The sequence below is a fragment of the Gambusia affinis genome, linkage group LG01 (genome assembly GCF_019740435.1).
Source record: "Gambusia affinis linkage group LG01, SWU_Gaff_1.0, whole genome shotgun sequence".
Lineage (NCBI taxonomy): Eukaryota > Metazoa > Chordata > Actinopteri > Cyprinodontiformes > Poeciliidae > Gambusia > Gambusia affinis.
In genome coordinates this window covers 16,400,818-16,416,590 of record NC_057868.1, presented here as the reverse complement: position 1 = coordinate 16,416,590, position 15,773 = coordinate 16,400,818, and the positions used below count along the sequence as shown (strand labels likewise).

Genomic DNA, 15,773 nt, shown 5'->3' with positions numbered 1-15,773 from the left:
GGAATCAGTTTCAATTTTGAAGAGACGACTGGAATCTGACTACTGTTGCGAGAAGCTGAACAGCACATTTACCTGGAAAGTATTCCATTTTGTGCTTTATTATGTAACAGTACTGCATTTTGCAGTTTTTATATTTCTTTGTTGTAAGTGGGTACAAAATAAAGCCTGACAAGTTGGACTAGAGAAATTATGGGATGGTTTCCATGAGTTTTACCTTAAAGAGAATTATCCTTTTCTATATACTTTCTGAGAAAAAAAGCAGCAAAGAAACAAAGAAACTCCAGACTGTAACCTGTTTGCTGCAGGCTGATGGACGTCGTTTCACAGCCTCCCCTGTTTTGTTGAGTTGTTGCTCTAAAAACACAAAAAAACCTTCAGTAGTTTGCATGTAGAAAATGCCAGCCTTTTATACTTCATTATTGTGAATTCAGAACAGAACAAAGAAGTAAGCAAAGTGACTGACAGGATGAAAGACAACAGTGCATTCTTCCTTGTCAGTCGAGATCTGAAATGTAACATAGGATCCTAGTAGGAAAGCTTTCTTCTGTGCTGAGCTGCAGACAAAAAAAAGTTTAATAGGCTAATGTTCTCCGCTAAGATAAACAACCATCAAAATTAATCTACAATTAGTTGAGAATGTGGAGAGCAATAACGTCTATGATTTATTTTTGTCCTGTCTGTTGTTATGTTTGGTTTAAGGTAAGGACCCAAATGTAGAGAGCAACAGAAAGCAAAGTCTTTAATGAAAAAACAGATAAATAAATTAAAAAAAAATAACGTACATCTGGCTAAGAGATGAATCGTGGAACAGCCAGAGAAACGGGGGAAAAGATGGAGGAACCAGTGGGAAACAATGCAGAAAAGAAGCTTTATAGTTGAGAACGACATGAGAATCAGAAGAGCTAATCACAGGTGAGTAGATGCAGCCAGGAAGGGGATCAGGATGCAGACTAGAGGAAAGGTGAAAGGTAAATATGTAACTGAAGTATGTGACTTTTATTGAAAAGTACATATATATGTATGTATATGTATTTTTTAGTCATTACATACAGTATGAGTCAGATAATCTGTGACAAAAATTGAGCTCCTCTGCTTTCTTCCTCTGCTGCTATTGCCATCTACAGAAAAGCAACCAATCAGACCATGGAGGAGGATCTTAGCACTGTCAATCATTCATGTGAATGCGCTGCTCGCGCTCTCCCAGTTTCTCTCGGATACAATACCACTGGTTTACCACAACATAACCAATTAGCCAGATCCATGATCTGGCTAATTGGCTACTAATGGGGGTTTTTATGGGATGATAAGTTCTTTCTACGCCATTGAGCACTTGAAACACAAACATGATTGACAGCGCTATAAGAGCCTCCCACTGGCTCTGATTGGTTGTTTCTCACCGGGAGCGTTGCATTTCTTTAGACGGCAATAATACCACTGGGAGGAGTTTCATTTCAACATACAGTATATCATCTGTCTCATACTGTCACAACACAGTAACAGTTTAAATAAAGATGTAAAAACACTTTTTTTTATATAAAAGTTGCGTACTGGAGCTCTCAGGGGAAAAATAAAAAAAAACTGTCAAACAGTAAACAGAAAGAAACACTAATCTAAACAAATACAAAGAACAAATGAAGAGAATATAAGCTACAATAGAAGATCGAGGCGAATAACAAAGAAATGATCACAAACCAGAAGCACAAAGGAAACTTTTAAAAAAAGCTCAAACACCTACAGATCATGTCACCTATTCCTTCCAAGTATTGGCTGGAGAAAGTGTGTGTACAAAGTATTTACACGTAGCACTCTCAGGAATGCTGACTGTAGCGATTCACTTCATTCAGTCCTGACTTGCTGTTTCTTAGTGGAGCCGAGATCAACAGCAGATGTACAGTTTGTGGCGGCAGAATGTGGCACCGTGATACGACATGACACCCCCGCTACGAGTGTGGCACAAACACAAGCAGTCTGCTGCCAAGCGGGGGAGGATGGAGGGGAGCTGGAGGGCGGTGGGGGCAGTGGGGGGCATACATGGCACAGACGCAACGAGTAACAAATGTTCCAGGAGATCAGAGAGGGCGGTGAGATCAGGCGGGATTCAGAGTCTGAATGACCAGGTGAGACTTGGTCTGAACAAATGTTTCGGACTACTTATTTACTACTTCTTTTATTTTTTTTGTTTAGGTAACGTTATAACTCTGACTGCATGACACAGCAATCAGAGCCCTGCAAACACAAATACTAACATGCTTCTTTAGGACACCATTCACATAAAGAAGTGTGATGTACATCACTAAGCTGCACACATATTATCAAATTTATTTAACTTTTATTGAAAGGACACTAGGGAAAATAGTAAAGCTAGCAATAACCACATCACAGACTGCTTTTGGAGGTTTTAAACATTATTTGGGATTTATCATGACAACGGTAAATCACAATAAATGATAAACGATGTGATAAATGCTCACTTCTGCTGGTGAAGTGGTTGTGCCTGAGACCACAGTGGGAGCAGAAATACCAAATGAATAGGAAATATTAGCAATCAGAAATAAATAAGAGCTGCATGGAGGCTCAGTTGTTAGCAATGTTGCATCAGTGACAAAGCATCGGGTCAAATTTACTCTTATGATTTATTAAACTATTTAGTTTAATAAATTAAGAAAAAGCAATTACTTTCACCAGATGCCACAACTGGCTCAAGGACATGATATGAAAACAACAAACAAAATGTACATTCGTTGCTTAAGCAACCTGGTCTCTACGTATTTCTATTAAAGACAAAAATGTGCAACAGATTTCACATGAGCAGGTCATGCGTTCCAGAGGTGAATAAAGCACCAGGCTGTCTGAACAAAAAAAAATGTTTACAAAATGAATGCTGGAACTTTACCACAGAACACAACGGCGGTCTTCCTCCTACCGGAATCACATACGACCCTTTAAACATTTAAAGACAAACTTTAAGAACAAAAAAAAAATAAATCAATGATGTTCACCAATCAGTGATGGTCCTCAACCTGTTATATTCAGACTTTTAAAAGCTTGATTGTAAAGAAACTCAACAGATTTGATTGCTGACGGATTGGATTTTCACAAGCATTGCCATGCCAACACACAAATATGAACATTTCCACAAGTTCAAAAATAATGCACATTCAATGTTATTTCGGTGAAGATTCACTTTTAGCATTTTAGAAATCCTTTTACAGCTAAAATCCATAAATTGACAGAGAATGTAATAAATTATTACCAGTGGACACCTGGTATTCGATTAGGTTAGGAAAGCTAGCATCTACGTTCTTCCTTCTTTCCACTCTTGGCAAGAGGAACCCAATCAGCCAATCAGCACCAAAGACAACTGAACGGCGCTTCTGGATTGGCTGCTTTGCGAATGCCAGCAAATAGTGTGTTGAGCAGCATTGCACCAACGTCTTTCAGGTTCAAAAGCTGTGTTTTCTTTCAAATATTTTACATGTGCTCTACGGGAAAAACTCCACAAATAATTTTAAGTCACGTTCAACAGAAAAAGCCATGAGCAGGTGAATCTAACCTGAGAATATTGAATCATCAATCAGCCCCCGCCTACATGCGGTTCAGGACTGTGTCCACGGTATATTCCCAAAAGTGCTGCAATTACTTCCATGGCCATATTTGTGGTAAGATGGGTCATTCTCAGGGAATTCCAATGTGGTGACAAGGTTGGATGCCACCGGTGCAGTTAGTGTGTTTATGGACTTTTCTTGCTGCCAAATATTCCACAATCAGCTGTTACCAATATCATTACAAAGTGAAAGTGATTGGGAATATCAGCAACTCATCTGAAGTTGTGTTTCCATTACAAATGGCAATAACAACTGGAAAGTTGAATAAACACAATCTTGCAATTGTCGTGTTTCCATTAAATAAGAACCAAATCACTGGTGAATATGTTTGTTCGTGTGGTGTGTCATTAAAAACATGCTGTGGCATCATCCTCCTACTATTCCCTGCTGTCTTCTGTCTTGTTTGTACCAGTGGTAGCATGCGGTTGTTGATCATGTGACTCGTATGATGCAAAATAAGCATGTGCATCTCAGTTTTGTCACATAAACCAATTTTGTTACAAAAAAAAAAACACACACCTCATCCTGCCGCAAAAACATTTAATCACGGGTGTGATGGCGCAGGTGGATAGCACAACCCATGTTTGGAGGCCTTAGTCCTCGACGCGGACGTCGAGGGTTCGATTCCCAGTCCCGACGACCTTTGCCGCATGTCCTCGCCCTCTTTCCTGTCTGCTTACTGTTGCAAAAATACGAGCCACTAGCGCCGCAAAAACTCTTCGGAGGAAAAAAAACCAAAAAAACATTTAACCACAAAATGACAGATTTTTCGAAATTGCAATGTTTCCATGAAGCTAATTTATTCTCAAAATGTCAAATTGCACATTTATATGGTCAATGGAAATGTAGCAAACGTTGTGGAAGGCCATGAAAATCTTAGACTCCATGTGACTGTGTGAGGACAGCTTCAAAGAATGAGTTTCAACAGCCATGCAGTTACACCCACACTGAAACATCAAGTCCAACGCAAAGCGCCAGAGTGCAAACCAACAAACATGCCACCACTTGACTTGAGTGCGATGGAAGCGTGTTGTCTGGAGTAATGAATCATGCTCCTCTGATTTCTAATTTTCTGAGTTGTGAAGAAACCATAAAACAGAAAATGACAACACAGGACAAACAAGGTGAAAATTGCAAAGTTAGATTCAAGATGAAGCAGCACAACATTCAGAAAATGGACTTACATGATGCTAAATTCAATACAATTTGTTGGAAAATTATGATCACTTTCATCCTGGTTTGGGTTCAGAAAGAAAAAAGCTTACGTGCACCTTAAAATGTGTAATTCTGGACCACTTTTTGACCCAGCATGTTAGGATGGCCCTTAGCGGCTGGTTTACAGAGGAGTCTTGAGGCAGAGAAATAGTGCAGACCAACCAGGTGTTTATTTTCCAACATTTAACATGGAGACAATCCTGCTTACAATGGCCATGGGTCTTAGCAGCAGCCACACCAACTAACCTGCAATGTGGGCAACATACAGGTTTTTATAGTCCCTGGCTGCTCCCATTAACAACCCCACCAAGAAACAGGGTAGGACAAAATACCTATATACAGACAATCTGGACAAAACAACTAAATCTTCAACATAATCATACCAACACTCTTCATTTTTAAGCTGCCATTTCATTTCTAAAATCCCTTTCTATAAATATAAATCCAATCATTACACTTCTAAAATACATAGTTTCATCGCTCCCCCTTTTCCATCTGCATTTGGTCTCTTCCGGAACCTTTATAAGGTGTTCAGGCCCCCAGGGAATCTTTTAGCCTGAACACCCTGCAGAGGAAGAGACAGAGGTAAGCCATTTCTACAAACATTTCAGTGTATTTCAGACAGTTACAAAACCCATCCATTTGTTTGTTTTATTTTAACAGGACACCATCAGTTCCAGCTGAGGTGCCACTGGACAAAACACAAACAATAAAATACTTCAATTTGTATTTGTCTCATCATTCAACCCCTTTTAAGTGTTTTTATACAAGTAATGAAAACCTTCATTACACAGCATCACTGTTTCATCGAAACCCAGACGAAATGTGTGGGTCTCACTCAGAGCTAAGAGTGACAGCAGCAAGCCTCAAACTAAGGACAACACTTCTTTCCTTGTTTTCACATGGCAGACATCAAATTTGTAGTAGGTTTCAATGACTGTATGTAAAGCAATGTTTTTAGGATTCCCTTCATCAAAGCGATTAGTGTATTCCCACCCAACTCTACGTGACGTTAAAATATCCACCCAACCTCAATTCAGGTCTTTGCCTTGTATTGATGTCTGGGGCATTAAAGAAAAGACTAAAATATGATCAGTTACGTCTCTGAATAAGTAGGGCATAAAGTCGCTCAGCTGGCTGGCAACCGATTTCAGGAAAGAGTCTCTTTACTACCGAATTGTGGTGCGAAGAATAACACAACAGTAAAAACCAGGAAAAACAAATAAAAGTAATGGCCACATCAACAGAAGCGGTAGTCTTGGTTGAGAGCTGGCAGCACCCCACTGGGAGCCTGATAGAGAGCGCGGTTCTGAATGAAACACGGTACGGACCAAGAAAGAGCTTCAGAAGAAAAAACAATCCTCCCTGTTCGTGTTCTGTACTGTTGGACTCGAACTGGACTGAGGAGATAATGTGCCACAGCAGTAAACATATTAGTCCCCTTTAAAGCCTCTTTGTCCCCAAGACATCACATGTCCAGGGCCCATTAGCATGGGCAGCTGGTTGTGGTGCCAGCCACAAAGAAAGCTTAAAGTGGAGTCTATTTCATTTATTGATTCCTCTCCTGTATAGCAGGATACTTCATTGCTTTAATCAGTGGGTGGTTTAAACTGGGGTGAAATCACAGGTATGGGGCCTGCAGAGGCCATGTTTGCAGGTGGGTCAGATTGCATTTGCATCGTTTCCTTTGAGTTCTCTCGCTGTAATTGGAACACATCCTGTGTTCTGTGCTGCAATGAAAGTGTGGAGGAACCGATGAAGGATGGATTAGTGAGGACATGAGAGCATGCATTTCCTGGAGTTTGTCTCGTGCTCTGACCCCACAGTGTGTCAGTCTGTGGGAAGTAAGGATTGTGAGGGCAGATGGAAAATAAAATAAAATCCAAGGTGGATGCCTGAAGTGATCCTGAAACAGGGAACTGGAATATGAATATGAAGATGTAACACAGTCGCTTTTTTACAAGTAAGTCTCAAGTTTTTCTAACCAAGTTTCACGTCAAGTCCAAGTTTAGTTATGTAGGTTTCCTGGTTCTCTACTGCAGTTTACAAACCAAGTTTCACCAACTCAAAGTCATATCTTTTTCATCAACTTGTGATTTGGGCAAGCAAGTTAAATGATGGGTTGTAGATCAAATCATTTAGAAAAGTTACTGAATTGCCTTGAACTTTGTTATTCTAAAGTGGCACTTTGGAATATACAGAGGAAGCTCTGGATTTAAATAGATTAATTTAAACAGTCAATCGTAGCCTGCAGATCTGCATGTGGAAAGAATTTTGATTCAAATCATTTGCATGAATAAAAATGTTTCCCTACTTTTGTTCTAAAAAATACAGCAGAAGATCTGCTATAATAAGATCCTAAATAAAAAAAAGCTGCATCTCAGCTGCATCTCTTCTAAAGCCACCAAAGAGTCGGGTTCCAGTTCACGGCCGCAGACTAATCACAGATTACAGTCGAGAAAGATCTGGGTTCTTTAGCATGTTTTCTGTGCAGGACCTTTGGTACTATTAATCTAAAATTACAACACAGAGATGATGAGGAGAAAAAAAGAATGTGCCGTTTAGTTACTGGATGAGAGCTACAGCTGGGAACTCTGAGACAACATCACCTTTTGATTTGTTCTGATGCCACACATCACATCCGAAGGCTCTCTGATCGGTCGAATCCCTGCTTTAGATCTGAAACCAGTCAAAATCAAACCAGGCACTAATAATCCACAAAAAAAAATTTACATTTCGTTATTGTTGAGATGAGAAGAAAGACAAAAACAAAGAAGTTATTTTTGCACTTTTTTATTTATTTATTTTTATTAAAAGGTGAATTTCTGTAGACTTTGTGGCAAAAAGGTTGGACACCACAGGTTTAGATCAAAACATATTCAACCCAATCAAAGTCTAGACTTTCACTTAATCTGTTGCAAAATTATTTTAACAAAGAGGAAGCTGCTATCGACCATTTGCTTCACTTTGCAAAAAGAGAGAAGAAGAAAAATTAAAAGAGAAGCAGCTTTGCAATCTAGTGAATAGTTAGCATATGCTAGAATATGACACCTCAAGCTGCCCACTATGTGGAATAGCAGTTATAGTGAAAGATACTTTGACCGTAACAAAATACAATTTAAGGAACATAAACAGGATCCATCAGGAGCTCTAGTGAAAACCCGGTCAGCTGTTTGTTGGAGGTTTTTATTGTGTTTCTTATAATTATGACATTCAGATACTGTTGATCTTCTGTTGTTGGTTCAGCATCACTGCCACACATCCAGCTTTATGGATGTATGGAGGCTTTAATAAAAGGAAATCAGCAGGACAATATGCTGACTCTCAGCACTCAATGCCCTATGACCTCTATAACCTCTATGACCTTTCACCTGTGAGTTCCATAGGGGCTCTACAGCCGTCAACGTATTGATCAAGCACGTGCTGAAAAGATGGATTCAACTGAGAGCAGCAGGCAGTAAACATACTGGCATTTGCGTAATTGTTTGGAAATTATGTGTCTGAACGCATCTGAAACGAGAATAGACAATGAGAAGGAATAAAATGGATTTCAATTTAGAAATAGATCCAGATTATAAAAAAAAAAAAAAAGACAAACTGAAGTTTCCTAAAAGAGTAAGTGTGTAAGGAATTGACATAGTGTGTTTGAATCTACATTTTGTTTTGATGCTCGGTGAAGACGGCCAGAAACAAATGCAATAAGAACAAATTGTGAAACAGAAACAGAAAGAAAAAGTGTCTTCGCAAAGTCAAATACATAAAATCACAAAAATATTACACAACTCTCATCCCTACCGCTTGCTTTTGTGTTTGAGCTTTGTAATGCTGGCTTGCTTCTGTTTTTTATATGTCTAAAACATAAGTGTCTGAACTTTGTATGTTTGATATCATCACATAACAATACCTGAAAGCTTTCCGCACATTTTGATCTGTCATGTACAGTGGGCCGTTATCTATGGAAATGTAGATGATTATTTACCCAAGAAAGGTAGAACGTGGCGTTCTGATGATCTTAATGTGTAATACTTGGGCTGAGAGCAAATATATGATGGATCTCAGTGCAACTAACTAATATAAAGGGAAATGATGTCATTTGTTAAATATAAAACCAAACTCTGCTGAGGGCCAAAATAATGACCTCTTGTCCGCCTCCAAACCCACATTTCAGTATAGCAGAAGTGAATTACAGTGAAATGCATACGTGAACCACGCAGACAAGAGGCCGGTCCAAAAGTAGGAAGTGGTCTATATGCCGCAGGGCATTCTGGGTAAATACAACCAAAACAAACGGGTGAGTCTTGCACCAGCAGGAGAAACCCTACAATCACTTAAATCTGACAGTACTCCATTTTTGTTTATATGTCGTGAAGAATTGAAGTTGTGCTCGGTGTCTTCTTCAGAGGTTTTTCTTGATGCAGCGCCACCACAGGCGAGGCAGGGAACAAGTTTTTGCAATGGGTTTGGCTGGTTTTACCCAGTGTAAAGCAGTGGTACCCAAAGTGGGTCCTGGAGGGCCGGCATCCTGCATGTTTCAGTTCTCTCCCTGGTTTAACACATCTGCATCAAATGACGGCTCATTAGAAGGCCTGAGAAGAAACACTGACATGCTGAAAAGGTTGTTGGAGCCACCAGGGGGAGAACTAAAACATCCAGGACCCACTTTGGGCACCGCTGGTGTAATGTGAAAGCGAAGTTCATTAGCTGAAAATGTAACAAATGTTGCAATCTCGATCCCAAATCCAACCGAGCCTACTGGACTATCAGGTCTGAAAACGTCCTAAAGTAGGTTCAGATGTAGTGATTGATAAGTTAATTCAGTGTGAAGTAGTGAGTTTTTATCTTCTCATTGTTTCACACATCCGCTCATCAGACATTTATTGTGACCAGAAACATTTTGAATGAACCAAACGCAGAATGAAAGATCATTAGTGACCTTCTAGCTACAATCCTTGTATGAATGACCACCTACTTTTGTGTAAATACCCACCAAATGCACATGTGATAATGGTTTAAAGGTCGATAAAGGTATTTGGATAAGGTTCTCTAAGATTTTTGAGATTTCTTTTAAGTAGGTAGCAGTCCACTTTCCCAGTTCAGCCTACCAGGTCAACCTCCGAGACCAACTAATCTGGATTTAGACAGTCATTAAGCAGACTTATAAGATAGTAAATCCTGAGAAACTTTCAACAGAACCCACCTTATAAAGTTCCCCGATATTTTAAACAACAGTAGCTAGCTACAAAGTTTTTTCTTCCTCCTTCTTTTCTCGAGCCGAGGCAAACGATGTGGTTCCTGGCAAAGTGCAGGAATTCCCATCACTAGTCGGCATGCAAAGTATTTTGACCGCAGCTCAATCTTCACACCTCTCCGACTGGCTTTCATTGATTTCCACGGTGTTAGATGGAGTGCGAAGGTCTGCACATCCCGGAGAGGAGACGGCTCACACGTGGAAGGCTTATAATTACAAACATTTTCTCCATGTGGGCTCCACTGCACCTGAACCGGCAGGTGAAGACGCATGCATTAAGACAAGAGCGAACACCTGTGTCTTTCTTTTTCAGTAATAGATCCAGTTCTCACAATCTCCTCTTATATTACGCACGAGGATTCAATCAAAGAAATCTGATTGTGTGAAAGCTAACGGCTATATGCAGGCGTGCAGATACTATTATGCACTTGACAAAGAGTGACACACACACACACACACGTGCGTGGTGAGCATGCTGAAACACACACAGTCACTGAACTAACAGGTTATAGCTTGCCCCATGTGTTTCAGTAAGTGTGTTATTTTATCGCCTCTTTTCATCCCCTCTTCTCCAATTCTGCTCGGTGACACGGGAGGGAGAGTGAGGGGCTTCAGGGAGTTGGGGGGGGGGGGATCTGCACCCTACTTTGTTGCCATGGATACCACAAACACCCCACATAGAAAATTCTACACAGAATAATAAGTGGCCAATTGCGTCTGTTTGCTCTCCAACAAACCTCGGGATTAGAGGCATTTTCTTGTCAGAGGCATAAACTATTTTTATGTTTGCACAGAACAAGCAAGAGGAAGAGGAGAGGGAAGGAGAGAGAGAGAAAAGGGAGAAAAAGAGGCACGGATATGAAAAGAGCATACTAATGCTGCGTGGTGACAGGTTTCTCCCTGCTTGGTTGAGATGAGAGGTTGGGAACAGAGGGGGAAGATAAAAAAGAAAGAAAAGGAAAAAGAAGAAGGAAAGAAGAGAAGAAGAGATGCTCATAAAAAAAAAAAAAGGAAAGAAACTCAGGTGCTCGGGGCAACCTGAACAAATGAAGGAGAACATGGCAGAGAAGAGACTGAGAAAGACGAAGCACATCATTTCAAGTCCAGTTAACTGGCAGCGCTGACATTTGTAACAGACAAGACGAGGAGCGGGAAGTAGGCGTTGTTTAGTGGGGCAAACTCCAGCTAAATGGTTCATTTCTGCTGCTCTTTTTAGATGAAACACTCCTCATTTCTTCCTCCTCCGCCCCACCACCTCTGAGTTTCAGAGTACATAACCCTAGAGTGCAATGATGTCATTATGATACCATCTGTTTGTTGCGATGGAAAAAAAAAAAACACACACACCCCAACACACACATGAACCAGATCAAATAACACGCAGAGGAAGGAAAACCTTTGACATTTGCTCTGTATCCTGCTACACATGTCAGACTATTCTGGGTTTACTGTAAAGAGGAAGTCTGATTGTTGACACAGAGGAAACTACAGCAGGATTCTTAGTGGCTGCTTTTAAAAGGGCAGGGCGGCGTCTTTCTGCTCGTCCTGCAGGGTGGAGCACTTCGCCTCTCAAGGTCAGAGGAGGAGATACTTTATGTGGATGCCAGTCAACCCCATCCCCCATTTAGACATGGACACAAACCCCCCCACCCCGTACAATTTTTACACCTTTGCCGTCTACTGGCGGAGCGGGTTGTGTGCGATCCAATCACGGCAGAGGTCAGCTGACGTTGGCTGACAGCGGCTCTGTTGAGATCACAGTACAGGTTTGCTCACAGCTCTGCTGTGAGAAGATGTATTAGCTCGACGTCTTGTACAAAACATTAATATGCAGAACAGTCGCTACATGAATTATACATCAACTTATCCGCAGTGGTGGAGTGGCCAGTTGTTTTTAGTGGAGTGGAGTAGTTATGTGTCATTGTGACATTCCTACAAAACTACAATGTTGTGACTTGAACTTTTATACCTTTGACATGTTACAACTAGAGCTGCACTGATTTGTTATTGATATCTGTATTGGTCAAGAATCCAGATCAGGTATCAGTGAGTGGGTGCCCAACCCATAAGCGCAAATCTATGAAGTCTAATTCTACATTTTGTGCTCTGAGCGACGTCATGTTTTATCACTTATTTTACATTATTTTTAGAATTACTAATTGCACTTTCTTTAATGAAGTTTTTTTGACGTTTATTTTTACATGTTTGACCAAAGTAGTCAACCTCCGGTTTTTGTCAGTTTCAGTTTGTTCATTATTTATTTTTCATTGGCTGTTCTACTCCTGATTGAACAAATTAAAGTTGTGTTGTTTCCACACAGTTTATGAAGCTATTGGTGTATTTAAGTGTGCTGTACTGGTGCAGTTATCAAATAAATTTGTAATTAAGTTCACTTACGTCTGAAAGGAAACGTGTTCCATTCATCACTGTTTTCCTGTATTGGAGCGGTATCGGTCGAGGCCAAACCTCAGATATCGGTATTGGTATTGGAAGTGGAAAAAGTGGATCGGTGCCTCTCTAGTTACACCCATGAACCTCTATTGTTGATTTGGACACTTTGTCACAGAGGAGCACATGATTGTGAATTGAAAAGAAATCAAACAGGTTTGATTTGATAAATGTGTCTCACGTAAATCGTTAGAGTGATTTTAGAGGTTGTAGGAAATGTTTCTTCATCCAAGCTTCTTTCTTACCACTAATGACGCCACACAACTATTCTAATCAAAACTTACAGTTTGAAGACAACACAAGTAAGCAACTATGAAAGTGGCACCTATGACTGAGGGCAAGAGGATGTATATGTTTGCATCTGTTCATATTTTAGAAACCTTGTGCACTTATTTTTGCAAAGCAACACAAAAATGACTCCTGAGAATATAGTGAAAACAAACTGTTTTGCGTCAAAGTGCAAAGTTTTGCAAATATGTTGTTTACTTTTGACATAGCCCGCTTGTAAAGTGTGAAGTTTGAACTCTTTTGCAGTTCATTGCAAAAGTATTTGTGCACCTTGAACTGTCTCACATTTTGCCATATTACAACCAGAAACTTCTATGTACTTTGGTCTGATTTTATCTAATAAAGTACCGTAGTGTATAATTGGAAGCAATATAATATTTAGTTTTCTGTACAAGCCTCACAGGTTTGGTAGAGGATATTATGAAGATTAAGGAACACAAATGACAGGTCAAAGAGACAAATTGGATTTAGAAAAAGCTATTTGTATGTTTAGAATTTGTAACTTCTAAATTCTAAAGATAATAAACAAGAAAAAAAAATTAATAAGCAATTAAAGACAGTGACCTTGCTTCTCCTTCAGAAATATTCTCCTATATGGATAGCAGTGCCTGCCTGTACTCATGTTTTGACTTCTGAACTAAATGTAGACAAACAGCAGGTACAAGCAAAGCCACATGGGTAAAGTGGCGTGCTGTGCATGCATGAGCAGGCCCAGCCGACGTAGCAAATGAATTTGGAGGGGCGTAATGAGAGATGGCGCTGGGCTCAGGCCCGATTTCACAGCCGCATCATTAGGGTGAGGCAGCCCCTTCCCCCGAATTAACGCGCGCACGCACACAGCTCAGCAGAGTGGCCCGAGGAAAGACGACCAAGGTCAGTCGCCATGCGACTGTCTAATGAGAGGTGACAAGTGAGAAGAGAAGCTCCAGACTTTGCTCATTAAACGTACATTTTTAGGGCGCGCTTGTGTGTTTCCCCCTGTGTCCCAGTACGTTTCTCTGAATCACAACCAAATTCATGTGGGGAAGAAACTGTACGTGCGCTAAAATATCCACATGATGCCCTTCAGGCGACCTTTGTGTACTTCCTGGGAGGCAGGTGTTAAGGCCGTAGGGGCTGAAACGAAGGGCCGTCAGGAGGTGGTGCTGCTTTATCTCTCTGCATGTCCAGGTTTTGTAAATGCTGTGAAACAACAGGTTTGTTTTGGCTATGAATAATTGCATAGAACAACTTGTAACACAACTTGTCATGTAGATCAAAATTGCCAATTCGGGGAGCCAAGTTGGCAATATCATTAAAATAATAAAATAACAGCCAAACAGTTTAGTCTCAGTAACTGCTCATAAATAGTTGTCTTAGGCATTAAAATAACAAGAGATGGAGGAACAAGCCCAGCACAGGCGTTTTCAAACAGCAAGGCTCTTCTACACGTGAAGAAACAACATCTGTTCCAAGTATGAGATTTTAACAGAAAAGAAGAATTCAACCTCCAGTTAAAACATTTTATCAATAGACTCACTAAGCCAGTAACTCTCACCTATCAAGCAAAAGATGAAAGAGTAATGAAACTAATAAACTACCGTAAGTAAAAGAGTAAAAACATCTAAGTAAAGTATCCATTTAAGAATAGACCAAAGAAATGATGCAATGATGTCACAGTTAGCATCTAGATTTTATCTTTAGCTTAGCATTATGCTAGGATAATGAACAATGTTATGTATCTAGTAAGAAAACTAGAAGCAGCCTTGGCATTTAGGAGCCGGTCTCTTTGCACAATGACAGATGAAATAATGAGAGAGTGGCTTAGTTTTATTTACTGAGAGCAAGAGAACCTCGTCATCCGGCTCCTCTGATGACAAGGTCTGAGTTCATCAGACAGTTCAGAGGCATTCTGAGTTTGGCAAGTTTCACCACCAACTCTGGGAGCTGATATATATAGTTATCAGTGTTTACATATATGTTAAACAAAAGGGCTTAACATAATGGGGAGAGGGTCAATGAATACCCAAGACAGAGAAATCCAAAGGTGACTGAAAACTCTCCTCTCCATGGTGCTGAGATGGACAGAGGGTACAGTAAGTATGAACAGAGGGTACAGTAAGTATGAACAGAGGGTACAGTAAGTATGAACAGAGGGTACAGTAAGTATGAACAGAGGGTACAGTAAGATGAGTGGAAGTTGAAGAGCAGACAGGGAGGTGGATGTGAAGGAATCCAGACAGATATAGAGGTTAAAGGTTAAGGTTACACATTTTGGCACCCTAATGCTTACAGCTTTTGTACTTATAAGATAATCTAATTAATTTTTTCTCTTGAGTTTCGCAGAGCATACATTACAGTGAATATAGAAAAAGTTTACATCTTGACATCTAATTTTTGACAGATCTGGAGTTCCTAACAGACTTTTCAGACACACAGCACGTTCTGAGGTTAAACTCTGACTGAGGCCTGTCATCGACATCGGCTGATCTCATCTGGTCGTGATTGCAGGTTGTTCTCATCCAAACATTAATGCTTGAGCATCCCGTTCCGCGTCCAGATGGCTAACCTTAAAGACAGCTTGCCGCAGCTGTCCTCTTTGCAGTTAACTCTCTTAATGACTTGTAACTCGGGATGCATCTGACATTTCTAGTGACAGCCTCGAGCTTGACAAGGAAGCCTGAACGCTTGATAATCACCACGGTGACACCATTAGGATGACGTTCAGGGCCCTTCCTCAGACATTCATCAAAAGATAAAAAGGAAACGAGTTAAACCTCACATCCTGGTTTCATCTCGGCAGAAGACTGACACGCCGAGGCTTCCAGTACGAACACTTGTGATTGTTATTGAGAGTTGTATCTTAACATCTATGTGCCTTCTTCCTTTACCTTGGTCACGTCATCCTGAACTGGAGTTTCTCACTTTACACAAGCAGTTGAAACTAGATAGTCACATACAAATTTTTTTCTCACTGTCTGAAGTTAAAT

General features: G+C 40.3%; 1 protein-coding gene and 1 long non-coding RNA gene across 2 annotated transcripts in view; one reads left to right on the top strand and one right to left on the bottom strand.

Annotated features, from left to right (window-relative positions):
• myt1b (myelin transcription factor 1b) overlaps positions 1-15,773 on the bottom strand; it is a 138,076-nt gene that overhangs the window by 91,290 nt on the left and 31,013 nt on the right. The window lies entirely within an intron of this gene.
• Positions 5,250-5,547, top strand: LOC122837989. Its single transcript, XR_006371815.1, has 2 exons — positions 5,250-5,405; positions 5,484-5,547. It is a non-coding gene; the product is annotated as an uncharacterized LOC122837989 (long non-coding RNA).